Consider the following 21,853-nt stretch of genomic DNA (forward strand, 5'->3'; position numbering starts at 1 on the left):
TTATTACTCAGTTTTGTGAATTGTTCTCCACTGGATTCCACAATTAGTAATAAATAATCAACAACCGGGCGTCTGAGCTACCTTTAAGTAAGCCCCGATTCAAATGGTGAAGGTGTATCCAACGACGATACACTAACAGTCACCACACGAACGAGTATTTCAAAAATACAACGAAACGATGAACCTATGCAAAATAGAGAAGAACATAATAATTAATTAAAAATATTGACCAGGGTGCTGGGAGCACGGACACACGACCAACCGACTGTGTCATGGTCAATCCCACGCCAGTTTTATATTTTTAATGCATTTTTATTATTTTCATGATTTGATGAAAATTCTGTCATTTTATCAAATTTCCTTCGTCTCGAGGAAACTCCTCGGTTTCATGGTACTTCCATAAATCCATAAAAAATAATATAAAATTAAGGAAAGGAGTATGGGGCGTGACCATTGGCCGACCGGCCATGCCTTGGTCCCAACCGGCCCCACATCCATGGTTCCTTATTATTTTTTTATTATTATTATTTCTCTAATTTCATGAAAAACTCCTTGATTTCATGGTATTTTGCACAAATCATCAAATAATAATAAAATAAAATAAATTATGAAAACTTGTGGGACCGGGCCTTGGCCGGACGGCCATGCCCTAGCCGGTCCCACACGCCCCTTTGCTTTATTATTTTATTATTATTAGTTTTCCTTGAATTCATCAAATTCTCAAATTAGGAAAAATTCCCTCAAATCATCAAAATACTTAAAAATATTATAAAAATAGGAAAACTCGTGGGACCGGGCCCTAGCCGGCCGGCCATGCCTTCCACGGTCCCACACGCCCTTGTTTTTATTATTTTAATATTTTTTGCTTCCTTGAACTCATGAAAACTCCTTCTATTCATGGAAACTCCCTAAATTCATCAAATTTCTCAAAATTCATGAATTTTTTCATAAAATCATCAAAATATTATAGAATTAAGGAAAAGGCACCACGGGACCGTGGTCACGACCGGCCGACCATGCCTTGACAACGGCGGTCCCACGCCTCCTCATTCCTTATTTTATAATTATTTTTCATCATCTCATGGTGTTTTCCTCAGTTTCGTCGAAACCCTAATTTTGACATATTTTCTCGAATGAATGCTCAATTGCACGCCAGAAAATATCAAAATTCTCAAGAATGAGGCGCGGATGCCTGGGGACACGAGCACGCTTTCTTGACCGACCAAGATTGTCTCTTTGGCGCACGGAAGCCGGTCCCATAAATTTTCACAAGTTTTGACCTAATTTGCACAATTGCTCGTATTAGGTCCAAAACTCTCCAAAACACTTTGGATTTTCATGAAGTGATCGTCAGGTGGTCACGGGACAACCCAGGGCCGGTTTCATGACTCCATGGTCGGTCCCTCGCCTCGTCATAATTAATTAGATTTTCTCACCTAAGGCTCAGACGAGCATTTCTGAATAAATGATTAAGCCAACATTTAATCATTCTTCCACCAACAAATCGTCAACTCTTCAGAAGTTCTTCGTATTTGCTCACGTGAGCATATGGACACTACATGGTTGATCCACGGTCCCATGTAATCGCTCCCTCCCACGTCCCATGGTTGAAATTCTGACGAATCATCAATTGATCAAATTAGGGTTTCTGAATCCAAGGATCATCATTCCGGATTCTAACCTTAATAATTTTATGACTAACTCATGGTCATTAATTTTATTAATTATGCTCGATTCAACGACCAGTATTCTAATTAATATTTTTGGTACGCTTCCAATAATCCATCAGACGAGCAACACATGCTCAGACGACCAAATATTCAATAATTAATCACATGAGCAACACTTGCTCACTTCATCATAAGAACTATACCTCTGTCTCATGACATGTTCAATTCACGAGTTTCAGAACATCATGTTCAACTCAACGACTACATGGATTCATCGTCCCATCAAACCACGAAGTCATCAATTGACTAACAAACCACTAGACGTCAATCGTGTCACTTGGGGGGATATCACTTAGGATTTTGGTATGGCGGTCTACGACACGTGTGTTCAAACACACGATGGAATGTGAGCAAGTCGTGCAATCAGTTGAAGGAATTCACGAGGTAGTGGGTGGAAAATCGACCAAGTCTCCACACGTTGAGCAATTGGTTTCAAACACGATCTCCACTTCCCCACTCCTTGATTCCATCAACTGTCACACTTCATGGAATCATGGTGTCTACAATTCCAGCAATATAAATAAGTCTCTGAATCATGATTGAATCATCATCAACGGTATCATCAATCTCACGTCTCATCGACAACACGAGATCATCAACTCATCAATTGAGCAACTACTCTCAATTGAGCAATTTCAATCAGCCAGAGCTTATCATATTTAGAATTCACACACCAACAATCTTTGATTACCATTGATTCTATACATTTCCCAACTTCCCTCCTACAGATCAACCCATCCTCTCTTGTGACCGAATTTACTCTGGAACGGTCATTGTCTTGATTTAGGCCGGAGTACTACAGATTGATCTCTCGAATCTAAAGCACCCCCTTTGCAGCGGTGCATCTGTGTGATGTTTAAAATTTCGCTCGGTTCGAGGAGTCTCCTTCGTATGGTCGTCTCCTCAATTCCTTGAAAACCAGCAAATCGTTTTTCCCCATCTACAACAACCTACTCCGATTTCAACAAAAAATTGTTATACAGGAATATACTTGTGGAATCACAAAGTCCGAGACGAAGAAACTTTGTGGTTTCTATCTATCTTGCATGATCAAAGTGAGACTCAATAATTAGTAGCAAGATCAGGATACACGAACTATCAAGATTGTAGATGGGGAAAACGAGTTGCTTGTTTTTAAGGAATTGAGGAGACGACCGTGCGGAGGAAACTCCTTGAACCGAGCGAACTGTCTAACCTCACACAGATGCACTGCAAGAGGGAGTGCTTTGAATTCGAGAGATCAATCTGTAGGACTCCGGCCTAAACCAAGACAATGGTCGTTCCAGAGTCAATTCAGTCACAAGAGAGGATGGGTCGATCTGTAGGAGGGAAGCTGAGAAATGTGTGAGATCAATGGTGATCGAAATTGTAGGTGTGTTGTGTATTATGCGTGAAGAAATAAGATAAGTTCTGATTGATTGAATCTGCTCTGTTAAGAGTAATTTTTTTCAGACGACGAGTTCGTGTGCTCTTGTTTTACGAAAAATTGTTTGTTGTTTCAATCATGATTCAGAGACTTATTTATATTGCTAGAATTGTAAAACACCTTGATCCCATGAAGTGTGACAGTTGCTGGAGTCAAAGAGTAGGGAAGTGGAAATCGTGTTAAAACCAATTGCTCATCGTGCGGAGACTTGGTTAATTTTCCATCCACTGCTTTGCTAACTCCTCCAACTGATTGCACCACTTGCTCACGTTCTCATCGTGTGTATGTACACACGTTCCGTAGACCGCCAGACCAAAACCCTAGTTAATATCCTACCATGTGACATGATTGATGTCTCGTGATTGTGGAGTCTGCAAGGCAGACGTGTGTTTAGTTAGTCAGTTGCTGACTTCATGGGACGATGAGTCCTTGTATTGCTGAGTCGAACGTGATTTGCAAATGTTCCAAGACTCATGAATCGAACGTGTCTGTTGAGACAGAGGTATAATTCTCAAGTAAATGTTTATAGTTAAGGTGAGCAAATATTTCTCATGGATTGTTGAATATTGATAGTTGAACCAATATTCCTTAGTCTGAGCAAATATTGCTCATTTGAGCGAATGTTGCTCGTTTGATAAACTATTGGTAACAGGACCAAATAAAATATTAATTTAAAATACTGGCAACTGAACCGAGTATGATAATTAAAATGTTGATCATGGGATCAACGTAAAATTATTAATGTTTGAATCTGCTCAGAATTATGTTTTGCAGAGCTTTGGATTCGAAACCCTAATTCTGATCAATTGTTGATTAGTTGATGATTTATTGAAGATCAACCATGGAGTGAAGGAGGGACCGTCTACATGGGTGATGAGTCGACCATGTAACGCCCAGATGCTCTAGTGAGCAAAATACCAAAGTCTCTTGAAGACCAGTTGGTGAAAAGATGATTAAATGATGTTTAATCATTTATTAAAATAATGTTCGTCTGATCCTTGGGTGATGAAACCTAATAAATTATGAAGAGATTAAGGACCGACCAAGGGGTCATGAAACCGGCTCTGGTCGATCATGTGATCGACTGACGATCGTTTTATGAAATTCCAAATTGTTTGGAAGAGCTTGAACCTAATGTGAACAAATTAGGTCAAAGGATGAAAAAGTATGGGACCGGCCTCTTGCAAGCCAAAGAGCCAACCTTGGTCGGTCAAGGTAATATGCTCATGTCACCAAAGTATTCGTGTCTCAGTCCTGAGAATTTTGATATTTTCTTGCGTGCATTTGAGCATTCATTTGAGAAAATACGAAGAATTCAGGGTTTTTGCTGAAACTAAGGAATTTCCATGAGATGATGGAAATAATAATAAAATAAGGGATTACAAGGTGTGGGACCGGCCACGGCTAGGGCATGGCTGACCGTCTAGCAAGCCCAGTCCCGTGACACCTTTCCCAATTTTATGTAATTTCCTTGATGTTAAGGAAATACCATGAAATTGAGGAGTTTCATAAGGTTAAGGAATTTCCATGAGATGATGGAAATAATAATAGTAAAATAAGGAATCATGAAGTGTGGGACCGGGTATGGCCAAGGCATGGCCGGCCAGCCAATAAGCCCGTTCCCATAGCACTTTTCCTAATTTTATATTATTTTCTTGATTTTAGGGAAATACCATGAAATCAAGGAGTTTGTTGAAATAAAGGAGTTTTCCTTAAAGTGAAGGAGTTTCCATGAGATGAAGGAAACAAATAATAATAATAATAGTAATAAAATAAGGGCGTGTGAGACCAGCCGACTAGGGCATGGCCGGCTAGGGCCCGGTCCCGTGAGCTTTCCCTAATTTTATGTATTAGTTTCATGATTTGAAGGAAATATCATGAAACCAAGGAATTTCATGGGATGAAGGAAATAATAATAAAATAATAAGGAATGCAAGGTGTGGGACCAGCCACAACTAGGGCATGACCGTACGGCTAGTAGGCTTGGTCCCGCGATGCCTTTATTAATTATTTATTATTTCCTTGATATGAAGGAAACACCATGAAACTGAGGAGTTTCCTTGAAACAAAGGAATTTCGTTCAAATGAGGGAATTTTCATGAGATCAAGGAAAAATAGTAAAAATGTGATAAAATATGGAATTGGGCGTGGGACTGGACACGACACGACCGGCCGGCCGGTGGGCACAGTCCCCCAGCACCCTGATTAATATTTTATTATTTATTATTTTTCTCCCTATTTTGCATAGGTTCATCGCTCCTTCGTATTTTGGAATGCTCGTCCGTGCATTCAGGTGCTCGTTAGTGCGTTGAACTCACTTGCGCAATTTTGGTCGGGGCTTACTCGATAGTAGCTCAGATGGTCGTACCTTGAATATTTATTACTAACCCATGGAATTCTGCTGGGAAGAACCATGGATTGAAGTAACGAAATATTATGAATAATATAGAATATTTTCCAGGGATTCAGTTAATGAATCTAGTGATTTAGAAATAATTAATTGATGGCTCTATACTAGTATGATCGTCTAGGAGCATTAATTATTCAGGAATTGAGCGATATGAGCTTGTTGAAGCGTCATATTTCTCTTATATAGTCAGGGAAAACATTGTTACATCCTGAAGACGTTATTGCTCTATACTAGTAGGAAAGTTGTCTAGGAGCCGTCCAATCTTTCGATTCTACACAGAATTAATTACTGAAATTGCTCAGTATTCATAAGATATGCAGTTGCCTCAGCTGAGAGACTACACATCTACATACACTTTGGGAGACAGTATTCTTAGTCAGAGATTCTTGTGGCATGAGATTTCATGCTTCGATGAGAGACATGAGCCTCAATACTCATCTGATTGCTGGATCAGGAGCATGTGTAATTATGGTTTTACGATTTTAGCCCTAGTCGAAAATCCACCATTGACATTAAGTCCCCTGCTTAGTGAGGGACAGTCATGTTCCCCAGTCATCACTGGATGGTGATTTTCTTGTTAAAGTTACCGAAGAAAAATAAGTAATTGTAGATGGTGGATTTTCGATAAGGGATAAAATCGTGAACTCAGTCATCAATGGATAGTGATTTTCTTGTTACAGTTACCGACGAAAAATAAGTAGTTGTAGATGGTGGATTTTCGACAAGGGCTAAACTCCTGCTTAGTGAGGGACAGTCATGTTCCTCAGTCATCACTGGATGGTGATTTTCTTGTTACAGTTACCGACGAAAAATAAGTAGTTGTAGATGGTGGATTTTCGACAAGGGCTAAAATCGTGAACTCATAATTATACGAAGCTCTGATCCATCAATCAGACGTGAGTATTGAGACACGGGTCTCTCATCGAATTCTGAACGGAGAGTACTTTCTCTCAGAGTACATGTAGATATGTAGTCTCACGACTGGACAACAACATATCTCATAAATACTGAATACTATCAGTGATTATTTCTATATAGTATCACGAGATGGACGGCTCCTAGACAGCTTGCTCTGCTAGTATAGAGCGATAATGTCTTCAGGAACAAACAACGAGTTTACCCTGACTATATAAAGGATATGACTTACCGACAAGCTCATATCGGGATAATTAATACTCCTAGACAGCTTGCTCTGCTAGTATAGAGCCACAAAGTTAATTATTCCTAATTACAATTGCTCATATTCCATGGTCGAATCCACGACTGGTCCCATGGAATGGCAATAACAATTGCTCCTATTCCATGGTCGAATCCACGACTGGTCCCATGGAATGGCAATAAAAATTGATCCTATTCCATGGTCGAATCAACGACTGGTCCCATGGAATGGCAATAACAATTGCTCATATTCCATGGTCGAATCCACGACTGATCCCATGGAATGACAATAAACAATTGTTCTGATTCTATGATCGAATCCACAACTTGATCTCATAGAATAACAATAACTATATTATCTCATTACTCCGATTTCATGATCGAATCCACAACTGGTCTCATAAATGGTAATTGATAAATCTTAATTACTCTGATTCTATGGTCGAATCTACGATCCCACGGAATGGTAATGCTCACTTTATTATTCTGAATTCGTAGTTGAATCCTTTGCTGATCTTATGAATTAATAATAAACATCTTATTGCTCAGTTTTGTGAATTATTCTCCACCGAATTCCACAATTAGTAATAAATAATCAACAACCGGGCGTCTGAGCTACCTCTAAGTAATCCCCGATTCAAATGGTGAAGGTGTATTCAACGACGATACACTAACAGTCACCGCACGAACGAGTATTTCAAAAATACAACGAAACGATGAACCTATGCAAAATAGAGAAGAAAATATTAAATAATTAAAAATATTGACCAGGGCGCTGGGAGCATGGACACACGACCGACCGACCGTTCGTGGTCAATCCCACGCCAGTTTTATATTTTTAATGCATTTTTATTATTTTCCATGATTTGATGAAAATTCTCTCATTTTATCAAATCTCTTTCGTCTCGAGGAAACTCCTCGGTTTCATGGTACTTCCATAAATCCATAAAAAATAATATAAAATTAAGGAAAGGAATGTGGGGCGTGACCATTGGCCAACCGGCCATGCCTTAGTCCCAACCGGCCCCACACCCCACGGTTCCTTATTATTTGCACAAAACATCATATAATAATAAATAAAATAAAATAATGAAAAACTTGTGGGACCGGGCCACTAGTCGGCCGGCCATGCCCTAGCCGGTCCCACACGCCCTTTGCTTTATTATTTTATTATTATTTATCCTATTTTTCCTTGAATTCATCAAATTCCTTGATTTTATGGTATTTCTCTCAAATTAGGAAAAATTCTCTCAAATCATCAAAAATACCTAAAAAATATTTAAAAAATTATGAAAAACTCGTGGGACCGGTCCATAGACGGCCGGCCATGCCTCCATGGTCCCACACGCCCATGTTTTTATTATTTTAATATTTTACTTCCATGAACTCATGAAAACTCCTTCAATTCATGGAAACTCCCTAAATTCATCAAATTTCTCAAAATTCATGAACTTTTCATAAAATCATCAAAATATTATAAAATTAAGGAAAAGGCACCACGTGACCGTGGTCACGACCGGACGACCATTCCTTGACCACGACGGTCCCACGCCTCCTCATTCCTTATTTTATATTTATTTTTCAACATATCATGGTGTTTTCCTCAGTTTCGTCGAAACCCTAATTTTGGCATATTTTCTCGAATAGATGCTCAATTGCACGCAAGTAAATATCAAAATTCTCAGGACTGAGACGCGGATGACTTGGGGACACGATCACGCTATCTTGACCGACCAAGATTGGCTCTTTGGCTCACGGAAGCCGGTCCCATCAATTTTCACAGTTTTGACCTAATTTGCACAATTGCTCGTATTAGGTCCAAAACTCTTCCAAACACTTTGGATTTTCATGAAGTGATCGTCAGGCGGTCAGGTGACAACCCAGGGCCGGTTTCATGACTCCATGGTCGGTCCCTCTCCTCATCATAATTAATTAGGTTTTCTCACCTAAGGCTCAGACGAGTATTTTGAATAATTGATTAAGCCAGCATTTAATCATTCTTCCACCAACAAATCGTCAACTCTTCAGGAGTTCTTCGTATTTGCTCACATGAGCATATGGACACTACATGGTTGATTCACGGTCCCATGTAGTCGCTCCATCCTTCGTCCCATGGTTAAACTTCTGAAGAACCATGAATTGATCATCAATTGATCAAATTAGGGTTTCTGAATCCAAGGATCATCATTCCAGATTCCAACCTTAATAATTTTACGTCGGCCTCATGGTCATTAATTTTATTAATTATGCTCGGTTCTACACCAATGTTCTAATTAATATTTTTGGTACGCTGCCAATAAGCCATCAGATGAGCAACACATGCTCAGACGATCAAATATTCAACAATTCATCACATGAGCAACACTTGCTCAGATGATAAATATTTGCTCAAACCAAGGAATATTGGTTCAACAATCAGTATTCAACGATACATCGAATGAGCAATACTTGCTCACTTTATTATAAAAACTATACCTCTGTCTCATGACATGTTCAATTCATGAGTTTCAAAACATGATGTTCAACTCAATAACTACATGGACTCATCGTCCCATCAAACCACGAAGTCATCAATTGACTAACAAACCACGAGACGTCAATCGTGTCACTTGGGGGGATATCACTTAGGGTTTTGGTCTGGTGGTCTACGCCACGTGTGTTCAAACACACGATGGAATGTGAGCAAGTCGTGCAATCAGTTGAAGGAATTCACGGGGTAGTGGGTGGAAAATAGACCAAGTATCCACACGTTGAGCAACTGGTTTCAAACACGATCTCCACTTCCCCACTCCTTGATTCCATCAACTGTCACACTTCATGGAATCATGATGTCTAAAATTCCAGCAATATAAATAAGTCTCTGAATCATGATTGAATCATCAGCATCAATATTATCATAAATCTCACGTCTCATCGACAACACGAGATCATCAACTCATCAATTGAGCAACTATTCTCAATTGAGCAATTTCAATCATTCAGAGCTTATCATATTCAGAATTCACACACCCACAATCTCGATCACCATTGATATCACACATTTCTCAGCTTTCTTCCTACAGATCAACCCATCCTCTCTTGTGACCGAATTTACTCTGGAACGGTCATTGTCTTGATTTAGGCCGGAGTACTACAGATTGATCTCTCGAATATAAAGCACCCCCTTTGCAGCGGTGCATCTGTGTGAGGTTTAACATTTCGCTCGGTTCGAGGAGTCTCCTCCATACGGTCGTCTACTCAATTCCTTAAAAACCAGCAAATCGTTTTCCCCCATCTACAGTAGTTGAACTTAGTCATAATATAACATGTTACCGTATTTTCGATTGCATGAGCAAACCACGGCTTGAACGAAGATCCCCGTGGCATAATAGAGCGCCACTTAACGAGCATAAATTGGTGTAGAACCACTGATTCGATGATGGAACCTTGGTCGGTTTAGGATTCGCGGGTTCGGGCCCAAGAAAGGAAATCCTTGTGAAATTAGGTTTTGGAAATAAAATTTGATATAAAAGGGAATCCTAATTTTATTTATGATGGAACTTTTGATTCACGTTATATATATATTACGTGAATAATTCACGTTTTTATATATATATATATATATATATATATAAATATATTTTGAAAATCAAAGATGATTTTGAGTAATATTTAAAGTAAACAATTATTTATAATGAAATATTGCTTAGTTTTCATAATTCTACGGTGAATGTTCACACGGTAGAAGTGTTCATGATTTTATGAAAACCTGAGTTTCGCTCGTCTTTTGTAGATTTCGAAGAAACGAGCAAGTTTTGAAGTGTTAACTCTTTCATTACAATCACTAATGTTAGTGGAATCGTAAAAAGGTAAGAGTTAAGAATTACCATTTTCGTAGATTTTTTGCCGTGTGCATAGTTCCATCATCTTGTCGAAGTTTGCATCTTATATGGATGATATACTGAAGTAGAGTATTGTGTGCATGTTACAGCTACTTCGCAAGGATGTCTGACTCTCAAGAGAATGATGTCTCCAGAGATGATACATGCATGGATGAGACTTCTATTGGTGAAGAAGAAGAAGAGACACCTGGAATCAAGAATGTTCCGAATATAAATGATGCTTTTTTGAGGTTCAGCAGGAAACCGAAAAACGTCTCAAAACCCCAGCGTATCTTCTTATGATAAATCTCAGAAGTGTTACTCAAAAGAAATTGGTGACTCCTATGACAGTGATCCGATTTTGTCTTGAATGAGGACTTTTCCTTGCATCAATCATAGAATTTAAGCTTTCTTGACTACCTTTAGAGAAATTCTCTGGATGGGCGAGACATATGCTGGGTTTCCCTCGCGTTAGAGCTATGTTGAATCAGGCACAAGTAACAAGAGTTATTCAAGCATATGGAGACTTTTTTATTTTTCATGATGTGCGAGGTATAGTGGCTCTACTTGCTCGTTGGTGCATTCCGACCCATACCTTCATATGCAGATGGGGAGAATTTACCATCACCTTATAGGATGTAGTTGCTTTGTTGCATCTCCCAATCACAAGCAATCTCCCTGAGGGTCTTTCAGCTGAGGAGACGGCAGTTTCTAACATCTTGACAGCTGCAATGGAGGAGATTAATAAGGTGTCCGGCAGCAAAGGTTGTTATGCTCACTGGTTAACACGCTGGTGGCCAAGAGATGAGGCCATCGATAGTCCCTTTGACGTTATGTTATCCATTGCTACTTTCTTATGTTTATGGATGTCCAGAGGCATATTTGAAGATAATGGAAATTTGTTGAAGCCGTTCGTGATTCCCTTTGCTATCAAGATGGCTCAAGGTGAGCAACTTCCAATAGGTAGCCTATTCTTGGGTTCTTTGTACTCTAACTTAGACTCCTTGATTACAGACTCCATTGTATCGAATGGCTTTATGAAGATCGAATGCTATGCAAATACGATGTTTCTTCAAGATTTGATATGGGAACATTTCAATAATTACACACCTATTCCACGTACTTTCTTGCAAGAACCGAATGCTGATGCTCATCATATTTTCTCTAAGAAAGATAATGCCATGATTATGCGCTGGTCTACAAAGCATCCTCGGTTTAAGACACGTCTCATTGATGTGTTAGATAATGAATCTGAGTTTGATTTTCGCCCATGGGTGTCAATTCCTTCTTATATTTCTCAGCTGACAACTTTCAATACTGAAGAGAGTATGAATTTAGCGTCTGGTGCAGGTCTGAGTGATGGCGAGAGATCTTTTATATTGAGTTGCACCCCTGGTCACTTGTTATCAACGATATATGGAAAACTTTCAGTGGAGGAATATAACATTGATAAGGCATCTCGAAAAATGGGTATGGATCAGTGTGTTCCGACTTTTCGAAGAAGGAAACCATCGGTCGAGCAACTTAGGACCCATTTAGACCGTACGCATGTGGAAGGAAGCGATTACTGGTTCCCTTTCTCTGAGAGAATTACGTATGTAACTCCAGGTTATATAGATTTTTGGAATCAACAACTTGAGCGGTTACATGATTTCGTGATGATTGGTCAGTCTCCGGTGAAAGATCTTCGTTTTGTTGAGATGATTTCTACTCGACCAATGTTGAAGCATCTCTCTGGTGGTGATAAGAGAAAATCGTCTCCAGAATGTTCTCAGGTATGTACCTTTGTATAATCTTCATAAAATTATGATAATTGTATTCTAATCATTGCATCAAATTTTACCACCGGACGGTCGTAATGTAAGACCTCAAATCCATGTAGACTTCTCAGAAACTGAAGCGATTATTTATGGCGGAGAAGGCAGGAGAAAAAATTATAAGTTGTTACCTAACACCATAAAGTCCCCAGTTGTTTCTTTAGTGAGTTGTCAGTACTTCTTTTGCTGTGACTTCTTCTCATCCGCATTATTAGGATCAGAAAACCAATATTTGTTATTCCGTTGCAGAATTTCACTCCATCGAGTATCAACGGTCTTCAGTTCTCTGCTGGGAAAACAGTTTCTGACTTGAGTGATGAAGAAGAGCCCGTAAGTATTTCTTTGTATAACTAATCGTGATGCTTTATAGAAAAAATTCTAATTGTTGAGAATATATCCAGGAGGATGTCGCCATGGAAGTGGAGCTTACTGGTGATGTTCGTTCATCTTCGAAAAATGGCGATAAAGAAAATTCCCAGAGCTCAAAACCGAATGAAAGCAATGGTGCTCTTGATGTTGATACGAGCAATTCAGGTTCTTTGAACGCTTCAGAGACCACCCAAGTAAGTATTTCTCTTGCATTTTATCCATAGAAGTATAAATTTCTTGATTTATGAATGAATGAATGAGAACTCATGTGAATATACGAAAAGTTTTGCTGAAATACGTCACCAGAAATTTCAGAATTCAGCCTTTCAGCAAAAATGCCGTAGAATCTTCATACGATGTCAGATTTTCGCAATCTACCCATGTATCCTTATCCCCAGGAAATTTCCAAGCTTTATCAAAGAATATTTTAGAATTTTGAGCACGTTTAGGGGCCGAAATCAGCGAAACAGTAAACTTCTAGGAGACTTCCAGAAAATTTTCAGCTGTCATGTAGTCCAATGTTTTGACCACATCTTTTTGCGGAAAATGGGTCATTTGTCCAAATATATTTAAAACATGGTTCAAATGGATGAGTAAACATTTTTATGGGTGAAATGGACACCAAAAAAATAGCAAGGATGAAACTGGATTCATCCTGATTTAAACTTAAAAAATAGCAAGGATGAAACTGGATGCATCCTGATGTAAATTAAAAATAAGAAAAAGTATTTGAAAATGGGCAGGATGAAACTGTTTGCATCCTGACTATTTTTAAATTTTTGTCCATTTAAATAATATCAAAATCTAAATGTCCTTTTCACCCAGGAATTGTTAATTTTGGTCTTTTTAACCAATTTCTTGATCTTTTTTCTCGTTTATCCAATTGATATGAAATTTTGATATGTTGTAGATAACATCCATACAAAGAGAATGGTATATAATTCAACCTTAGATTCTTCACCAATTTCTCCCAGTTCGTCGTTTTGTACAAGGCAGTGTAAAACCCTCTCAGACGAGCTTGTTGTAAAACGTGTTTTTATGTCTTTCACGTTATTTGTTGATGTCTAGCATGTAAAATGAAGAACTTAAATATCATTAGTTCACATTCATGCCAAATTTTATGATTTCCTTCGGTTTCATGCTTGGATGACTCTAATCTCATGTAATCTTCGTATTAGGCGTCACATACTGAAGTTGAGAATGAAGGAGCCAATAATGATGAACTGAGCAACCCTGAGGTTATTGATGAATAAACGACAATCTCTGCACTTCAAAGTCGTGAGGGAGTTGTTGTTGATATTTTTAAAGAGACTGAGACCTCAATTGTTGTTGCTTCAGTGGCAGAAGAAGCCGAACCACGAGTAGAAGAAATTGAAGAAACTGTTGTCATGACTGTAGAAGTTGCTCCAGTAATTGAGAATCGTATAGTGGTGCATGAATACCCGAGTGCAGGGATTGATTTTGACCCTCCATTTGATGCATCACTCCCATACCGCGAACTGGTTGGTGGATTCAATGTTCCTATTGGATATGCCGACTTGTACGAGAAGATATGGAGGAAATTTGGTCATATCATCGTTACCAGAGATCCCAAGCGTGCTTATTCTTTAACTTTGCAAGTAAGTGTTATCTTGCGTGTTGTAAGTGATATATGCGCTAGGGCCAGAAATACTGTAACTCCATATGTACTCTTTGATTGGGAGTTCAACTTGGAGAATTCTGAGAGACTTGGCTTCAACATGAAGTGGCTTCGTAAGAAGATAAATGCTATTAAGGACTCATGTGAGAATAACATACCCTTTCCCAATGATGTTGTGATGGAGAAGGAAGAAAAGATTGCCAGGCTAACTGAAGAGCTGAACATGTAGAATGCGGCCTTACAAGTTTTGAAGGATGCAGAGGAGAAACAGTCTTTCTTTGCTGATTTTCTTTGCTGATTTTCTTTGATTTCTTTTCATAACCTCTTGAACTTCTGAACTTCTGAGAAATTCGAGGTTTTATTTTTGGTTTTGGATAAGTAGATGATTGAGGATTTTCTTTGGATTTGATAGAGATTTTCTTTAAGTAGACTGAATTTTGATAAATTGCTGGATTTAAATTACTGAATGCAAGTATTGCATACATTTTGGAAGAATTGAAATACAATGAAAGAAAATCCTAAATGCCAAATATGTTGGGCGTTCATGCTGTGAACGTCCAATACCTCGAATATCCAAATCCTTAAACGTCAAAGGCCTTGAGCCAATTCTCGTGTATTACAGCCACACTTTCCTTGTTGTACATGTTGATTAATTTGTAGTATCAACCAGTAAAAGACTTAGAGATCATAAAAGGTCCTTCCCAGTTGGAGTTCTTTGCAGAATGAAAGTTACGCTTAGTTGCTTTGGGAACTAAATCTCCTTCCTGGAATTTGTTAGGCTTGATCGTTCGTGCCCTAAATATCTTCTGTTGGTTTGGAATTCTTCATGCAGTGGAATTCCATGTTGTTTAAGTCTTCCAACCTTGCGGCATATATGGACACTCGTGCAAAGGAGAATATTTGGGATACTGTTTGTCGAATCCAGCCATTATCTCAGCAATGACTGTATTAGTGAGGTGCTCGATTTGGAGAGGTTCCGCGTCCAGCCACTTAGTGAAATATTGCTGAGGCGAGGTTATCCATTCATAGCGTTTTGCAATAGCTAAGTTTTTGGTGGAGTAAAGCCCTTGGACCAAATAAGCATGTTTGAAAACTGATAATATGGACATATGAGGAGGAACAAGACTTGCCTGAGTACGAAATCTTTTGATGAAAGTATTTGCATTTTCTTCAGGATTTTGTGTCAGCTCTGTCAAGGCTTTGACCTCCTTCAGATACTCGAACGGTGAAATATCCTCTTTTTCTTCTTCCGAATCAGAGATTTCTTCAACAGAGAAATGTACAATTGAAGGCGTTGGGGTTACCTTTCCAGCATGAATCCACGTACGTCCAAGGATCATATCATATCCTGGATATTCTCGAATTATGTAAAATTTTGTTTCTGTCCAGGTTGAGTTTATGTTCACTTTGAGAGTAATGTGGCCATAAGCATCTCTGAGCGTCCCTTCATGATCCATAATTGATACTGGAGCATGAATGGCTTCTTGTCGTGTGATACCGACAACTCTGAGAGTCTTCAGAGGGATAATATTGACAGCAGTTCTAACATCTATCAGTGCTCGTTTGAACTTGTTTCCTTTGAGATGGACTGTGGTGAGAAGTCCCCAGTCGTACATTTCTTCATTTGCTGCTGAAGGCTCAGGAAGTGTCTCCTGAATCAATAAACGATTTTCTGACACGATATGGTTCAATGCAACAAATATGTCTTTCCTTTGAGCCTTTAATATATACAGCAATTCGCAGGCACGCTCGATTAAAGATTGAACTGCTTCCTTAACGGGTGGTTCAGAGAAAGTGAAAGTTTTGATCGGGAGAGGGTCTCTGTGCACTCGTTCAGTACCCAAGCTAAGTTCTCCTGATTCAAATTTCTCTTGGAAGATGCGTTACAAGGTCCTGCAATCCCTTGTGGGATGGTTGACGAACCTATGAAAGCGACAGTAACGAGGATTTTTCATGTCTTCTTCAGTTGGTTCTTTCTTGACATATGGTAACTTGATTGCACCGTCTTGAACCTAGACATCTAATAATTCAATCACCTCTTCGATAGGAGAAGGAAAATTAGGTGCTTCTTGTTCAGCTCCTGCGTGCTGGGTAGGAGCTTGTGCATCTCGAGTTTGATTATCTTTTCTTTGTGCTTTCGAAGGGGTCGGAGAAGTATGCTTGCGCTGTTACTCGACTTTTCGTTTGCTCCCTTTTGCAACAACATTTGTGGAAGGTTGGAGGTTGTACTGTTTGTTGATCAAACGTCTGCTACCTCGAGTTTCTCGCGGTTCTTCAGATTTTGTAGTCTTAGATCTCTCCAATAAAGTAGGTGCAGTAGTTGTTGATCTCTTATCCGGTTCATGAAGTTCTGAGAAAGTATGGAACCTGAGATTTTCCAATAAAGCTCTGTAAACTGGAATCATTCCATTGATGCACAAGTCCACGAGTTTTTGTTCTGTGACATTCAGATCATGTAAGTCCAAAGTTTGAATTCTAAACCTTTTCACATAATCGTTAGGATGTTCGTTGCTCCTTTGAAACATCCTTCCGAGATCAGAGATGGTGATTTTCTCTGAAACGAAGAAATACTTTCTGTAGAAAGCATTAACCATTTCTCCCCAACTTTTGATACTTCCTGGTGCAATGTTGTTGTACCAGGTATATCCCTTCCTTTAGGAGACTTTGAAAATTCCTTCAGACGAACAGTATGGTTGTGCTCATGATCACCCAATGCCTCCAGAAATCGAGAAACATGTTCTCGAGCATTGCCTGTTCTATCATAAAGGGTGAATGTTGGAGAGGTGTAACTTTTTGGCAGAGGATTCCTTTGCATAGCAGCAGGGTATGGAGGTTGGTGACGATGGAAGAAGGCGTGTTGTCTTTTCCACGATCCTCCAAAAGGCGTTCCAGGTCTTCACGGGTGATGAAACTGGATTGTTCCTTCGCTTGCGGATCGTCTGCAGCTTTATCTTTAGGAACTTCTTCGTCATCTACTACATGTACTGAAGTGACCTCGGGATCAACGTCTGAAGATTTTTCCTTAGATTTTCCTTTCTCCTGAGTTTTCTCTGACATCTTGTCTGTAAGAGTCTTGAGATAATTGCATAATTCTTTCTGAGTGGCAGCCATGTCAGTATGATTCTTAGCAAGAGTTTCTTGCACCTTCATGAGATCGCCTATGGTAGGCGGATTTTCTCTGATTTCTTATGGAGACCGACCGAAGAGTGGATTATTGATGGTGCCAGTGCCGTCACTTACAGGGATGATTACTGGAGTACCAGTGCTTGGAGGAGTAGTAGTGGCAGGTTGCGCTGGAGGAGTGGCAGTGGCAGGTTGTGCCAGAAGAGTGGTGTTGGAAGTACCACTAGAGCTTGCGATATTAGGGTCGGGCATTGAACCCGGATTGGTAATTGAACCATACCTAAGACCGACCATCTTTGTGAGAACTGAGATTGCAACCGATATAATGATCTCCGTGGTCGCCAATCTGTAGATGGGGAAAACCGAGTTGCTGGTTTTTAAGGAATTGAGGAGACGACCGTGTGGAGGAAACTCCTTGAACCGAGCGAACTGTCTAACCTCACACAGATGCACTACAAGAGGGAGTGCTTTGAATTCGAGAGATCAATCTTTAGGACTCCGGCCTAAACCAAGAAAATGTCCGTTCCAGAGTCAATTCGGTCACAAGAGAGGATGGGTCGATCTGTAGGAAGGAAGCAGAGAAATGTGTGAGATCAATGGTGATCGAAATTGTAGGCGTGTTGTGTATTCTGCGTGAAGAAATAAAATAACTTCTGATTGATTGAATTTGCTCTGTTGAGAGTAATTTTTTCAGACGATGAGTTCGTGTGCTCTTGTTTTACGAAAAATTATATGTTGTTTCAATCATGATTCAGAGACTTATTTATATTGCTATAATTGTAAAGCACCTTGATCCCATGAAGTGTGACAGTTGCTGGATTCAAAGAGTGGGGAAGTGGAAATCGTGTTAAAACCAGTTGCTCATCGTGCGGAGACTTGGTAGATTTTCCATCAACTACTTTGCTAACTCCTCCAACTGCTCACATTCTCATCGTGTGTATGAACACACGTGCCGTAGACCGCTAGACCAAAACCCTAGTTAATATCCCCCCATGTGACATGATTGATATCTCGTGATTGTGGAGTCTTCTAGGCAGACGTGTGTTTAATTAGTTAGTTGCTGACCTCATGGGACGATAAGTCCTTGTATTGCTGAGTCGAACGTGATTTGAAAATGTTCTAAGACTCATGAATCGAACGTGTCTCTTGAGACAGAGGTATAATTCTCGAGTAAATGTTGATAGTTAAGGTGAGCAAATATTGCTCACGGATTGTTGAATATTGATGGTTGAACCAATATTCCTTAGTCTGAGCAAATATTGCTCATTTGAGCGAATATTGCTCGTTTAATGAATTATTGGTAACATGACCAAATAAAATATTAATTTAAAATACTGGCAACTGAACCGAGTATGATAATTAAAATGTTAATGCACGGAATCAACGTAAAATTATTAGTATTTGAATCTGCTCAGAATTATGTTTTGCAGAGCTTTGGATTCGAAACCCTAATTCTGATCAATTGCTGATTAATTGATGATTTATTGAAAATCAACCATGGAGTGAAGGAGGGACCGGCTACATGGTATTATGAGTCGACCATGTAACGCCCAGATGCTCTAGTGAGCAAATTACCAAAGTCTCTTGAAGACCAGTTGGTGAAAAGATGATTAAATGCTGGTTTAATCATTTATTAAAATAATGTTCGTTTGATCCTTAGGTGATAAAACCTAATAAATTATGAAGAGATGAAGGACCGACCAAGGGGTCATGAAACCGGCTCTGGTCGGTCATGGGATTGACTGACGATCGTTTTATGAAATTCCAAATTGTTTGGAAGAGTTTGAACCTAATGTGAACAAATTAGGTCAAATGATGAGAAAGTATGGGACCGGCCTCTTGCAAGACAAAGAGCCAACCTTAGTCGGTCAAGGTAATATGCTCATGTCACCAAAGTGTTCGTGTCTCAGTCCTGAGAATTTTAATATTTCTTGGCGTGCATTTGAGCATTTATTTGAGAATATATGAAGAATTTCAGAGTTTTTGCGGAAACTGAGGAATTTCCATGAGATGATGGAAATAATAATAAAATAAGGGATTACAAGGTGTGGGACCGGCCACGGCTAGGGCATGGCCGGCCGGCTAGCAAGCCCGGTCCTGTGACACCTTTCCCAATTTTATGTAATTTCCTTGATGTGAAGGAAATACCATAAAATTGAGGAGTTTCATAAGGTTAAGGAATTTCCATGAGATGATGGAAATAATAATTGTTAGAGTATAGCTCGGTCGACCTCGCATGCATTGCTATCTCAAGCGTGTTTGTCAATGTTAGTGATCAAAACTATGAGTCTTGATTTCTAGCCTATATAGCTAAGTCTCGGACTAGGATAGAAAAGTGTAGTTGAGCTCAAGGACTTCATGGCGATTCATCATACAACGACGAAGATCTACTCAAGGAACCGTGGAACTTCATCAACAAAAAGGTATGTGGGGACTTGAACTTATCAATCACTCAAAAATCTATCTCTTTTATATCCTACTTCTTATGAGACAAAAGTCGTATGCTATATAGACTGGATCATACACATTTGATATTTCGAGCCGAGAATATATCTCGAAATCATGTGTTGGTAAAGCGTTTCGCTTTGATCAAGTTTATCTTCATCTAGTGACGAAAGTCATGCAAAGTTTCAATTACTTTGAGAATTGATCTGACGCGAAACAGTCTGTGAATAACGGCTATATAACATCCTCTGAGAATGTCTCAATGATTGGAATGAGAGTTTAGATTACATAACCATGTATTCCTTAATCCGAAGTTTTCGAACTTTGTTGATTGAGAGAAACCGGAGGAATTGGCTTTGCCAAGTCCGCGAACTGACGGAAGTTCTTGTACCGAGAATTTCTGCTGGGATTTTCCAAAAACATGTTTGTGTGTAAGTCCGCGAACTGGCGAAAGTCTCTTTGCCGATATTTTCTGCTGAGTTTGGAAAACTCCACCGGTTGTCTTAAGTCCGCGATCTTGTTTGTGAGCTTAAGAGGTTATGATCTAAAGATGTGCTCTGAACATGAAACTTAAATTACTAAGGAATGCTTTATGAAAACCGTGGATATAAAGTTCATGAGCCGATTCAATCGAATCGAATCATCTTTTTTTCAATTGTGTCTTGTGTAGTTACATTAGATCTCATAGCAATTGAACAACTCTTTAACTAGTTCATTTGAGTCAATTGAACTAGTTATGGTGACGAAGAACAAGGTTAATATGAAATGCTCATATGGTTAACCTTTTGGGTTACTATGTTGAACCAACATACACGTACACGTTTAGGCATGGTTTTGACAAACCCAATAAACGTCTACCCAAGTGTGTGTGACAAGCTAAGTTTTCGATCTAACGGTTGAGAAATATTAGCTTGAATCTAAATCAGGTTTTCATCTAACGGTGAATATAAATTGCTTTGTAACTAAGGAAAAACCCTGATTTGAAGGCTATATAAAGGAGACATCTAGCATTGTGCAAAACTAATCCCCACACGTCTGTTTGATACTAGTGCGCTCGCTAGAGTCGATTCTCCTTTAACATTTGGTTTTCTTCTCTAAAACCAGGTTAACGACTTAAAGACTTCATTGGAATTGTGAAGCCAGACCGATATTACTTTTTATCGTAGTTGTGTGATCTGATCTTGCATCTTCTATCATACGAGTACAATCTTTGATTGGCTTGATATCGTGAGAGTTCTCTGATAGGCAAGATAAAGAAGTCACAAACATCTTCGTCTCACTGTTTGTGATTCCTCGACAAACCACCTGTGTATTCAGGAAGGATTGTAGAGAGGTGATTGATTAATCTAGGCTGTTCTTCGGGAATATAAGACCGGATTATCAATTGGTTTCTGTTCATCTTGATTTCATATCTTAAGACGGAATAAACCTAGGGTTTATCTGTGGGAGACATATTAATCCTTTGATACACTTTTCTGTGTGAGACAGATTTGTTTATTATCAAGTCTGCGATTTTGGGTTGCAGCAACTCTTGGTTGTGGGTGAGATCAGCTAATGGAATCAAGTGCGCAGTATCCTGCTGGGATCAGAGGCGTAGGAGTACAACTGTACCTTGGATCGGTGGGAGACTGATTGGGGTTCAACTATAGCCCAGTCCGAAGTTAGCTTGGAGTAGGTTAGTGTCTGTAGCGGCTTAATACAGTGTGTATTCAATCTGGACAAAGTCCCGGGGTTTTTCTGCATTTGCGGTTTTCTCATTAACAAAACTTCTGGTATATGTGCTATTTGTTTTCCGCATTATATTTTATATAATTGAAATAATACAGGTTGTGCGTTCGTGATCATCAATTGGAAATCCAACCTTTGGTTGTTGATT

Source organism: Papaver somniferum, chromosome 5, assembly GCF_003573695.1.
Source record: "Papaver somniferum cultivar HN1 chromosome 5, ASM357369v1, whole genome shotgun sequence".
Taxonomy (NCBI): domain Eukaryota; kingdom Viridiplantae; phylum Streptophyta; class Magnoliopsida; order Ranunculales; family Papaveraceae; genus Papaver; species Papaver somniferum.